This window comes from Furipterus horrens, unplaced genomic scaffold (genome assembly GCF_987537825.1).
Source record: "Furipterus horrens unplaced genomic scaffold, mFurHor1.1.pri manual_scaffold_13, whole genome shotgun sequence".
Lineage (NCBI taxonomy): Eukaryota > Metazoa > Chordata > Mammalia > Chiroptera > Furipteridae > Furipterus > Furipterus horrens.
The window spans coordinates 45,776,639-45,788,530 of NW_028327183.1; the positions used below are offsets into that span (position 1 = coordinate 45,776,639).

Sequence of the window (11,892 nt, forward strand, 5' to 3'; positions counted from 1 at the left end):
AGTGTCCGTTGTTCCGCGCTGCCCAGCTCTGGGGTGGTTGGCCATGTGGCGATAGACAGCCAGTCCACTTTTAACTGGTCTCCCCCTCCCCCCAACACACACACACACACACACACACACACACTGGGCTATGACACCTGTGAGGGCGGGCATAGGTTGCTCATGTCACTTCCGTGTCCTCAGACACAAGCACCGCCAGGGCCACGTGCTCTGGGTGTTCGGAAGCTTTGTGGGGTACACGGAGGATTGAATAACGACCGTCGTTAGTTCTAGTATCTGCTTTTCAGAGACACAGACGCTCAAAAACACGTGGGAAATGATTTATTGGTGAAATAGAGTCTCTTCTGGTTCTGCATATAAACAGTTTCTCCTCTTCCTGGAAAAAGTTGTTATTACAGCACTCTGGTTTCCTAGGAAACCACAGAACTTCTTTCCGCTTTGGTTCGGCAGAGGCCATGCCCAGTCAGGAACTCCAAACAACTAGGAGTGGGATAAATATCTCAGCTGGGGTTCCACTGGGAACAAAGCCCATAGGATACATGGACACACACGTACACACAGACGTATATGTATGCATGCATGTGTGTATGTGCGCATGTATATTTATTTATTTATTGCAAAGTGTTGGCTTCTGCCATTCGGGGGCTGGCTGGGCAAGTCCAAGATCCATAGGGTTGGCTAGAAACTCTCAGGCGGGAGTTGAGGTTATAGTGCAAAGGTCAAATTTCTTCTTTCTCAGGGAAACCTCAGCTCTGCTTCTCTTAGGGTCTTTCAAATGACTGGATTGGGTCTTCCCTGATTATTTAGGAATATATCCTTTACTTAGAGTCAACTGAATATACATGTTAATCACCTATATAAAACATTTTTATGGAGATACCTAGATCAATGGTTGGTTGAAGAACTTGGGACTAGTGCCCTGGCTGTTGTGGCTCAATGGGCTGGGCGTCACCCTGCAAACCAAACGGTCGCTGGTTCAGTTCCCGGTTGGGGCACATGCCTGGGTTGTGCCCTGGTTGGGGGCCTGTGGAAGGCAACAGATCACTGTTTCTCTCACACATTGATGTTTCTCTTTCTCTCTTTCTCCCTCCCTCCTTCTCTGTCTAAAAATAAATAAATAAAATCTTTAAAAAAAAGGAATAAAAAGAGGCAGGCCAGGGTGGGGTGGGAGGCCTTACCTGCTGTTGCCGCCCTTCCAGAGGGCTCCTGGATCAGAACAGAAGGAAGAGATCATAGATAGCAAAGAAGTGACTGAACCCTGGTGTGAGAGATAAAGTTCACAATGAAAATAAAACACCGGGACACAGGACTTAAGCAGTAAATGAGGCATTGTTTATTCACGGATCTGCAAGTCCTGACGAAGGGCGTGCATGCAAAGTCCGGGCGCAGCCTAACAAAGTGCGTGCATGCACGGAGGCTCAGGGCAGGCCGCTTTTATCCTAACACGAGTAAACGCCTCCCCCTCCGTTTTTTCTTCCTGGATACTCCAGAGTACAATCTAACGCAATTGACTAAACCAACTAAGGTTCCTTATCTCGCTGACCACACATTGTTCACAGGTGACAAATAGTCCGTGATGGGTGTCTCTCACACTCGGTTAACTCTGACTGTTTATGTCTCCAGCTTCATTTCCTCTTGAAAGTTTTCTTAACTTGCTTATCAAATTTTCCCAGGTTATACATGTTATGCCCTTTGCACTCTGGGTTAACTCTGACTGTTTCTCAGGTGATCAATATTCCTCAAATCTGACTAGCTGTGTCTCTAGCCCCTCTTGAAAATTTTCTTAACCTGTTTATCACATTTCTCTTTTGCTGCTAATCATTTCTTACTGGTTTGGGAGTCACTTTTATCTGTCCCTTACAAGTCCCCCGGTCTCTTTTGGGAAATTGAACTACTCAAACCTTTTTATTTGCCCTCTCAAACCTAAGGAGGATTTCTTGACTTTTTTTCTCATAGTGAGGATTTCCTCTGGCTTCTAGGAGGAGAAGATTATGATACATTGCTGGCATCTGTTCAGTTAGTGCAGTCTCAATCAGTCTCTGAACTAAACCTTTGACGCAGGGAATAATACAACAGCCTAAAGCTGTGAGGACGCCTGCTACCACTAGGAGAGATGCTATAACTGACGAAATAATTCCTTTTCAATTGCCAAACCAATTTTTCTAACCATCCTGTTATAGGATTGTCTATACCTGAGTTCTCCTCTAGTTTATTTGCTAGGGTGGTCAGTCCCTGCAGAGCCTTAGTGGTAGTTCTATCAGGAGCTGTATTATTAGGGATAAGGGCACAACACTGCCCCCCCATCCCTCAAGCATTACACATACACCTCCCTTCTCTGCCAGCATCATATCCAGTGCCATCCTGTTCTCCCAGGCCACTCAACTGGTGGCGTCTAGGCGTTGAGCTATTCTTCCTATAGCATTCCTAGTATAATTGATAAACCTCTGCTGGTTATAATAAATATAGTTTATCCAATCAACATTTTTATTAATGGTTGATTACCAGAAGAGGACTGACTCAAACCCTGCTGCTATCTGATTTCTAGCCTTAAACTCATCTGGAAATCCTCTAGGGACCCCAATAGCATCAATGTAGCTATGAAGGTCAAATGATTCACCAGGTTTAAGGAACAGTGTGGCCGTTCCCAGAGTCTTAAAAGAATAGATGATTGAATTCCTGTTTTTTGTTTTTGATAGGAATCATTCTTTATAGTTTATATATTAACCTCCTTTTGTCGTAATCCCAAGTAAGTAATTGTATATTGTAATCAATCTTTGAATGTGCCTGTGAGCTCATTCCTTACCCTCCCTATTGATTTCTATACTTGTAAAACTCAGTAAAAGGAGAGGTCTTTGCACCGCTCGCTGCTGACCTGCTAGAGCATGCGGCAGCCCTCCAACTGACTCATTCTCCTTGCTGGAATTGCTTCCACGCCCTCGACCACACTTAATACAACAGGAGTTCTCCCACAGGGGCACCCGAATTTGCTTCCCACCTAGAGAGGCAAGAAGAGTAATTCATGGGCCCCACTGAGTATGGAGGGAGGGACTGAGTTTCATCACACCTTATAGAGAGAAAGAGGAGAGACAAGCTTCGGCAAGTCTCGTTTCCCCGTGCATTCTCATCCTGGTAGAGAGCGAGCATACAGGCCATTCCCGAGGGGTCAGAGTCCCAGCCTAGTGGGAATGGTATGACCTGTGCCTGGGGTCTCCCTGAAGCACAAGCATAACAATTGCTTTTATTTAGGGATTTATCAGTAAATTTGACCCATTCTACCCAAGCATTTGTGTCCCTGTATCCAGTTTCTATCTGTAGAGTTTGCCTAAGATCTAATACCTCAAAAACTTTTATCTTGGCTGGATCATTCTGGGATCCTTTCTGAGACAGTCCTCAGGACTGGTTGATGGAAGTCAGATTTTCTAAGGAGGGAGAGTTGTCACTAAGTGAAGACCTAGCCACCCTACTGGATCTATGCCAGATACATCAGCTCCTAGGCCATAAACTTTGGTAGCCACATGGGGTTCCTGACTTAAGGCCTGTGGCTGGTTCAGTGTTAGAAGAAAAGGGTTGCACTGGAGAGGCTGGCAGTTTGGGGGAGGAGCTCCTTTGCTGAAAATTATTTTAGTCTGGAGTGATTTTACTTGCTCAGGGGAAATGGCCGTTTGCCCATCAGGTTTTGTGGTCCACCAAATATTATCCCAGGTAGGGAAAGGGCCTTTCCCTAAATACGTAAAGATTCTATTATTTTCTAGATAGGGACAGAGATATTTTTTCTGAGATGAGAGCCAGCGCTGATACATAAGTTCCCCACAAGGCAAAACTTGACATGCGTCATACTTTAGGGTTTGGGGACCTATAGTTTCAGTTATATTTATAATTAGGATTATTGGCCTAACCCAACTCAGGGCGCCTTGAAAAAATACTGTTACCCAGCACAGCCTTATGAGCTCACACCACCTTCTAGGGGACATCATAGTTATTTTCTGAGAGTTAATTTTAAAGGGTCCTTTCCCTGATCTGAAGTTACTTCCCACTCAGCCCTTGCTTTTTCTTCTAAAGGTCCCTTTGCCCTAGTGTAATGAGTCCACCCCTTTTCAGCAGTTCTCACGGCAGTCTCGGTGGTCAGGAGCACCAGGAATGGTCCTTCCCACGTGGGCTGAAGTTTCTCTTCTCTCCAGGACGTGATCGGGACCTCGTTACCAGGCTGGAAGTGATGAACCGGAAACTTGAGCAGTGGGGTCTGGACAAGGAGATCTTTCATTCACCTTGAGAGAGGCAAAGGTAGATGAAACAGCCAATATATAATTCTTTAAGAACTGATCCTTGGCTTCTAGGGTGGGTAGCTCAGTCCCCCTTCCCAGGTAAGGAAATCCATATAAGAACTCATACGGCGCTATTCCAATATCCTTCCCAGGAGCTGTCCTAATCCTGAGGAGAGCCAATGGAAGACATTTGGTCCACAGTAGCTTGGTCTCCAAGTTTAATTTAGTTTGTTGTTTCTTTAGGATCTGGTTCATGTGTTCTACTTGGCCTAAGGAAGGAGGGTGCCAGGGGGTATGATAATCCCATTTGATATCCAGACAATTCATGACCCCTCTTAACACTTGGAAGGTAAAATGGTTCCCATTGTCTGAGCCAATATTTTCAACTAGGCCAAATTTGGGGATTATTTGCTCAAGGATTATTTTAACCACTTTGCTGTAGCCAATGAAAGTGGAAAGGCCTCTATCTACCTAGAAAAATGGTCTACTATGACCAAGAAGAATTTCAGGTTACCTACCTTTGGCATTTCAGTAAAATCAATCTGAATGCTTTGGAAGGGCCTGAGTTCTGGTGGCCTTCCCCCAGTCTGCCTGTTTGTTCACCTTCTGGCATATGAGGCATCCATGGCAGACCTGCTTAGCTATAGTGTAAATTCCAAATCCCCCATATTGTCTGAGGACTGTGTCACAGAGGGACTGAGGTCCCCAGCGGCTGACTTGATGCAGTGTTATCATAATTTCCCTGAGGACCTGTTTATTCAGCATCTCCCTCCCATCTGGGAGTTTCCACTTCCCAGTAGCATCCTTTGATGCTCCTCCCTGAGTTAATCTCCTTGTTTCCTCCAAGGAAAAGGAGGGAGCTATTGACACTGGAGGGAGACATGAAACTAGATAGAGGACTTTGCTTTCTCCCTCTAATGCAGCCTTCTTCGCTGCATTATCAACCAGCCTATTTCCTCTAGCCTCATATGATCCCCCATTCTGATGACCATTAATATGGACTATAGCGACTTCTGCTGTGAGTAAGAGGCCATCCAGGACTGACTTGACTAGTTTCTCATGTACTCGTTCTTCCCCCTGCTATTTATTAGTCCTTGTTCTTGCCAAATTTTTCCAAAGGTATGTGATACCCCATAGGTAAATTTAGAGTCAGTGTAAATAGTTCCTTCCTGGTGTTTTAGTAATTTCAGTGCCTATCCTAAAGCATAGAGTTCACAAGTCTGTGCAGACTAATTATTAGGTAGCCTTCCTCCCTCAGATAGGGCTTGAGAACCCCCATCAATGATGGCATATCCATGATGTCTCTTTCCATTGATCACTCTGGAAGAGCCATTGATGAAAAAGAGATAGTCCACCCTGTAAAGGCTTCTCTCTCAAATCTGGTCTGACCTTAGTCTGATATTCTATGACATCAAGGCACCTGTGCTCTGAAACCTCCTGAGTCCCCTCTTTTCCAGCCTAAAGGAAGCTAGCAGGGTTCAAATTTGGGCTTTGAGAGAGAGATAAGTCATCCCTGTCAAGGAGGATGGCCTCATACTTAAGACTCCTAGAGTTGGTTAGCCACCGCCCTGCCTTCTGGTTCAGAATTGTTCTGACTTGGTGAGGGGAGGGTACAGTGGGAGGCCCTCCAAAGGTTGGTTTCCTGCTTTCTTCTGCCAACATAGCTGTAGCAGCCCCTACTGGGACACACTCAGGCCACCCTTGAGAAACTGGGTAGAGGAGTTTGGAGAGAGGCAATAGGCTGTTTCTTCCCAGCCCACTCCTGAGCCAGAACCCCGAGCACCGTGCCCTGATCCACTGTGACAAAGAGGTGGAAGGGTTTTTCTAAGGAAGGGAGGGCCAAAACTGGGGCGGTTACGAGAGCTTGTTTTAGCTCATTAACTGCATCTATCCTTTCAGTCGTCCACTGGAGGGGATCTGGTTCTTGTTCTAACGGTTTCAAATATATAATAGTCTTGTTCTCTGAGCATATGACTATCCAGGGCTTGCAGTACCCCGTTAGCCCTAAGAATTTCCTTAATTCTCACTTAGTCAGAGGTAGGGGAAGAGTAGAAATAGTGGCTATCCTCTCAGGGCTGATTTTTCTCTTTCCTGCACTGATTAGATGGCCTAAATATTTTACCTCTTGCTCTACAAACTGCAGTTTCTCCTTGGACACATGCAATCCCTTCTGACCTAAGACATTTAGAAGAGCAATAGTAGAGAGGCTCACTTCCTCTTGTTCAGGACCAGAGAGGGGTAAGTCATCTACATATTGCAGTAGTTTAGTGTGTCCCATGGGAAGGAATTCTGTAAGGATTTCTTCAAGAGCTTGGCCAAACATTTGGAGCTTCTGTAAAGCCCTGGGGCAGGACTGTCCGGCAATATTGCTGCTTCCTTCCCATGGATGGATCCTCCCATTCAAAGGCAAACAAGTCCCTGCTTTCTAGAGTGAGGGGACAAGCCCAAAATGCATCTTTGAGATCTATTACACTAAACCATTTATGTTCAAAGGGGATTTTACTAAGGAGGGTATAGGGGTTAGGGACGACAGGATGGTGGTCTGGATGAGTTGGTTTATGGCTCTCAGGTCCTGGACCAGCCAGTAGCTGCCATTAGATTTCTTGATGGGGAGTATGAGGATATTATAGGGGGACATACATGGCTCCAGAAGCCCATCCTGCAGGAGCTAATGAATAACAGGCTGTAGACCTTTTCTTCCCTCAGTGGAAATGGGGGTACTTATGTTTACAAACAGTGTCCCCTGGTTTTTGTAATTTTATCTCAAAGGGAGAAATTTTCAGGCCCCCTTGATTTCCCTCCTTGGCCCACACTACAGGGTCAATCTGTTCTTCTTCCTCTTCAGTTAAGAGATGCAATTGGACCTTAATTTGCCCCTCTTCTACCCCAAGATCTAGGCCTAACCTGACAATTAAGTCTCAGCCTAACAAATTTATTCCAGCCTCAAGGACATATAGAAGAGACCCTTTAATTAATTCTTTTCCTAACTGTAATTGCATTTGCTTGAAAACTGGCACTCAAAATCCCTCCCCTTTTACTCCTGACGCTAATATCTTTTCCTTAGAGAAGTTAATTCTTTGGGGCTGAAAAGTTAAAGATGATTGGGCTGTCCCGGTATCTATTAAGAAAGTAGTTTCTTCCTTATGAGGTACCACCTTTAAATTTATTAAGGGCTCTTGGTGGGACCTGCTTAAGAAGAGCCCCTGACATCCCTCGCCTTCCTCGGAAGTCATGAGGTTGGTAAGGTCTTTCTCTTTCTGGAGGTCAGGACACTCCCGCCTGACATGACCCGGTTTCCCACATTTGTAACAATTCCCAGGCGCATAAGCCTTTCTTTTCCCATTGCTGGTCGATGGCTTCTGCTCACTTGCCTACATAGTGTGAAGCTTTAACTCCCCCTGGGAAACCTCAATTTCCTTCCCAGAGCAGAAAGAAAAGATCAGAAAATAAGCAGCTGACATTCCTTTTTCTTCACACCCTTTCCCATTTATCTTTACAACGTTCCACAGACCTTCTGCAACATTCACAAATTTCTAACTACCCTTTACTTCTTTAGATGTAACCATAACATGCTTCCAATCCTTGTTCTTTCCCACACGGTGAAGGACTATACTCAGACTCAGTATTTGGCAGCTAAAAGTTTCTAGATTTGCAGAGATATCCTGCAGCTTTTTGAAGTTCTTGCTTCTCCTTTTTTCTAATGTACAGCTTTGAGCTTTCCTGATGAGTTTTTTGATTGTTTTATCTGGCCCATTCATTTACCTCCTGCAATTTTTTTACAAATATCTGGCCAGCCTTTGTTACAAAGGTGATTTTTAAGAGTTCCTGCCCTACAGCATTATCTGGATCTAGACTAGAATACAGTGATCCCTCACTTATCTCGGGTATTACGTTCTAGACCTCCCGTGATTGGTGAAAATCCGCAAAGTGGGAACCTTACATTTATTTTAGTATTTGCTGTACAGTACCGCAAAATCCCGTGATATAGTGAAAAATCTGTGATAAATAATTAAATATAATTTTTTTAAAATCCTGCGATACAGTGAGGCCGCGATAAGTGAACTGCGGTATAGAGAGGGACTAGTGTATTTTGAATGCCTTGGAGCCATTCTGCGTTCAGGGGAACGAACTCCTTGATTCCCCTGACATTGAGACTCCTAAGGTCTCTCACCTGGGCCCTATCCTCTGGCCTGTGATTATCCCATCTAGGATCTATATTGGGAAACTTTTGTTTGGCTGGGACAATTCCCTGACCAGGAGGATGCTTGCTTTTCCATATTCCATCTGATTATTCCTCTTACCTTCTCACTGAAGAGGATGTCTAGAATGGACATTAGTTCTGTCCACATGTAACAACACTCTTCCTTAAGATATAGGCATGTCCCTCTTGCTGAAGCCATGAGGAGGTTGAGGGCCCTCCAGTTACAGCCCTGTCGCTTGTACCACAGTTTGAAGAAAAGCGGCCTGAGTTTTAAAAGCGTCACCTTTTTTTTTCTCCTCTGTCTCTCTGTGTTGGAGAGGCAGACATCCTGCTGTTTCTGTAACCTGTAGCAAGTTAATTATCCTATTGTTCTCAGTACCTAGTAACTTTTTAGGGGATGAGATGGCCGCTTGGCTAGCAAACCTAACAATGCCCCTCCTTGCAGCTCTAGCAGGGAGTATTCAGATGCAAATTGAATTGCTAGAAGTTACCTGTGGTGGATAGAAATGCTGCAAGCAATTTCTTTGGGGAAATTCTCAAGGTCCTGTTTGTATTACTCCAATTTCGTTCTTGATTTAGAGTATATTTTTGCTGGTGTCCTGCTGGTTGAGCACCTGTTAGCTGTACCTGGCCTGATCCGTCTGTACTGTCTGTCTGCAGGGCCCGTGCCCGGTTGGCCGCCGGCTGGATAGGGCTGTCAGGTGGCGGGAGACAGGACAGAGGGTCCCAGACTTTATCTTCTTTTTCTTTTACAGGGAAGAGACCTGCGGATCTGCTGATAGGTGGTGATCAGCAGAGAGCATATTTCCTCTCTTCCTTAAAAGCTGATGCCCGATTACTCACATATAAGACCAGAAAAGACTGCCCCTTAACAGGTTCTTTTGGCCAAAGGAGACAACAATATTTTACCATTTTCTGTTTCTTCTTACTTTTGGTCCGGAGATCCTCTCCCCAGTGCTCTAACATTCTCCCGAATGGACTATTAGGCAGAATGTCTATGGGGCCTTCCTTGGCCGCACCCTTTTTAATTTCCCTAGGTCGAGAATTTCTATTTCCCATCCTCAGTTGATTCCTATGGCTGAATCCGGTTGTGTTCTTAACTTCCTCTACCAGAGATTTATTGAACACAGACCCATGAGCTCAATCCCCCTGTACCGGAGAATTTCTGTCCACGCCCTGTATACTTGTTACAGAGTGGGGGGTTCCCCAAAATCCCCAGAGCCTGTGGGTTGGGAGATGGGGAGAAGGGAACAGCTTTTAAGATGCCTTTGCATAACTATGGCTGGAAGCTAGTGTCTTAGCTATACAAATGGTTTGGTTCTTTTAAGGCCCCAAGGAGGTGGGAGGGGTTTTGACTATGGAATAGTGAGGAAAGAGCATACAGAGCCCTCGCAAGTTTCTGTGAATAGTCAGAACCGGTTACCACACCCACTGCATGGCAGGATGCAGCCAGGGATTTAAAAATAAGGCAGCAACCATTTTAGAGAAAGAAGAGGAGATCCATGTGGTTTGCAAGGAGGGCAGGGGAGAAACCATGCAGCTTTGAAAGGGCAAAGAGAGGACCATGTGTGATCCAGTGCAACATGGCACATGTTTTCCTGGACTGTTATACAGAGGCTGATGATGCCATGTTACAGAGTGGGGGTGTCCAAAAATCCCCAGAGCCTGCGGGCTGGGGGATGGGGAAAGGAAACAGCTTTTAAAATGCCTTCACATGCCTGTGGCGAGTGGCTAGTGTCTTTGTTACACAAATGGCTTTGATACTTCCAAGGCCCCAGGAAGATGGGAGGGGTTTTTGGACCACAGCATAGTAGAGAAAGCATGCAGGGCCTGTGCGGGGTTCTGTGAGTGGTCAGAACTGGGTACCACACCCACTGGCGCAGTCAGGGGTTTAAAAATAGGCGGCAGACACTTTAGCTAAGTTCTCCATGCGGTTTGCAAGGAGAGCAGAGGTTCTCCATGTGGTTTTGAGGTGAGAAGTTCTCTCCATGCAGTTTTGAGAAGGGAGAACATCATGTGGCTTTGAAAGGGCAAAGGGAGAATGATGTGTGATGCAGTGCAACACGGCATATGTTTTCCTGGATTGTCATACAGACGCTGATGACATCCTACCCCAGATCCTGAAGGAGACAGCTGACACATTAGGGGTGGGGAACTTCTGGGCATGTTTTTTGGCTCATAGCCTTTTGGGGAGCAAGGGAAGTGCTGGGTCCCGTGGGAGAACAGGGCCCTGAGCCGGAGTGCTCGCTGCCCTCCCCAGGTTGGAATACTGTAAATACCTGTTTTCCTCAACACTGGTTGTTGGGTTTTACACCAAGGGGCCACGTGAAAGCACCCCCTTTTGCTCTGTAACATACTCAACCCCCCCCTACTGGAAGTTTCTTGTACACAGTCCTGTGTGCTTAACCCCCTTACCAGAGATTTTGCACACAGCCCGAGATTCGCTTCGTCCGTCTCCAGCCGCTTCCCTCTCGGGAGAAAGCAACCGCGGGTCAGGACTCCACACTCGCTCGGTATCTTGAGATACGTCCCAGCCACACACACACACGCACACACACACACACGACTCCCCGAGGCTGCCCCAGCCACACACACTCACTCGCACACACACACACATGACTCCCCGAGGCTGCCCCAGCCACACACACACATACACACACACACATGACTCCCCGAGGCTGCCCCAGCCACACACACACACGCACACACACACACATGACTCCCCGAGGCTGCCCCAGCCCCCCACACACAACTCCCCGAGGCTGCCCCAGCCACACACACACGACTCCCCGAGGGTGCCCCAGCCACACACACACACGCACACACACACACACACACACGACTCCCCGAGGCTGCCCAAACACCGAGGCAGTAATTAAGCCCAATTTTCGTACCTTGGCCCGTGCACGAGGTGGCCTGGTTGCCGCGGTGCTTGCTCTTGTTTACCCCCGTGTTGATCCACCGCTGTCCCAACAGTCTGGGTTGATTCCCGGCACTGTGAGGCGGGCGGGGCCCGGGGCGAGCAGGCTTGCCAAAAAAAAGACAGGCAGGACGCATCCCGCACCTCGGCCCAGAGCCCCTTCCCGCACACAGGCGGAGAGGGTCCCGGACGAGCCCCCAGGCTGTGAGAACTAAGGCTCACAATGAAAACACCGGGACACGGGATTTAAGCAGCGAACGGAGGTTCACGGATCTGCAGGTCCGGGCACAGCCTAACAAAGGGCTCCCAGCAGGCCGCTTTTATCCCAACGCGCGGAAACGCCCCCTTTCCCCCCTCCCCATCCTCTCCGTTTTTCTCTCCCCCCACTCCACTCCCCTTCCTCTCTGTTTTTCTCTACTGGAAACTCTGGAGTTACAATCTAAAGCGATTGACTAAATCCACTCAGGGTAGTCATTAACTCATGAATAAATTTCCTTATCTCACAGACC

The 11,892-nt window shown here is 46.8% G+C and overlaps 1 long non-coding RNA gene across 1 annotated transcript; it reads right to left on the reverse strand.

Moving 5' to 3' along the window:
* Window positions 1-317: 317 nt before the first annotated feature.
* On the reverse strand, window positions 318-11,647 carry LOC149994948 (uncharacterized). The gene is made up of 5 exons (XR_016507654.1): window positions 11,358-11,647; window positions 4,109-4,265; window positions 1,179-1,258; window positions 881-1,024; window positions 318-480 (listed from the first exon to the last, which is right to left on the reverse strand). It is a non-coding gene; the product is annotated as an uncharacterized LOC149994948 (long non-coding RNA).
* Window positions 11,648-11,892: the final 245 nt, after the last annotated feature.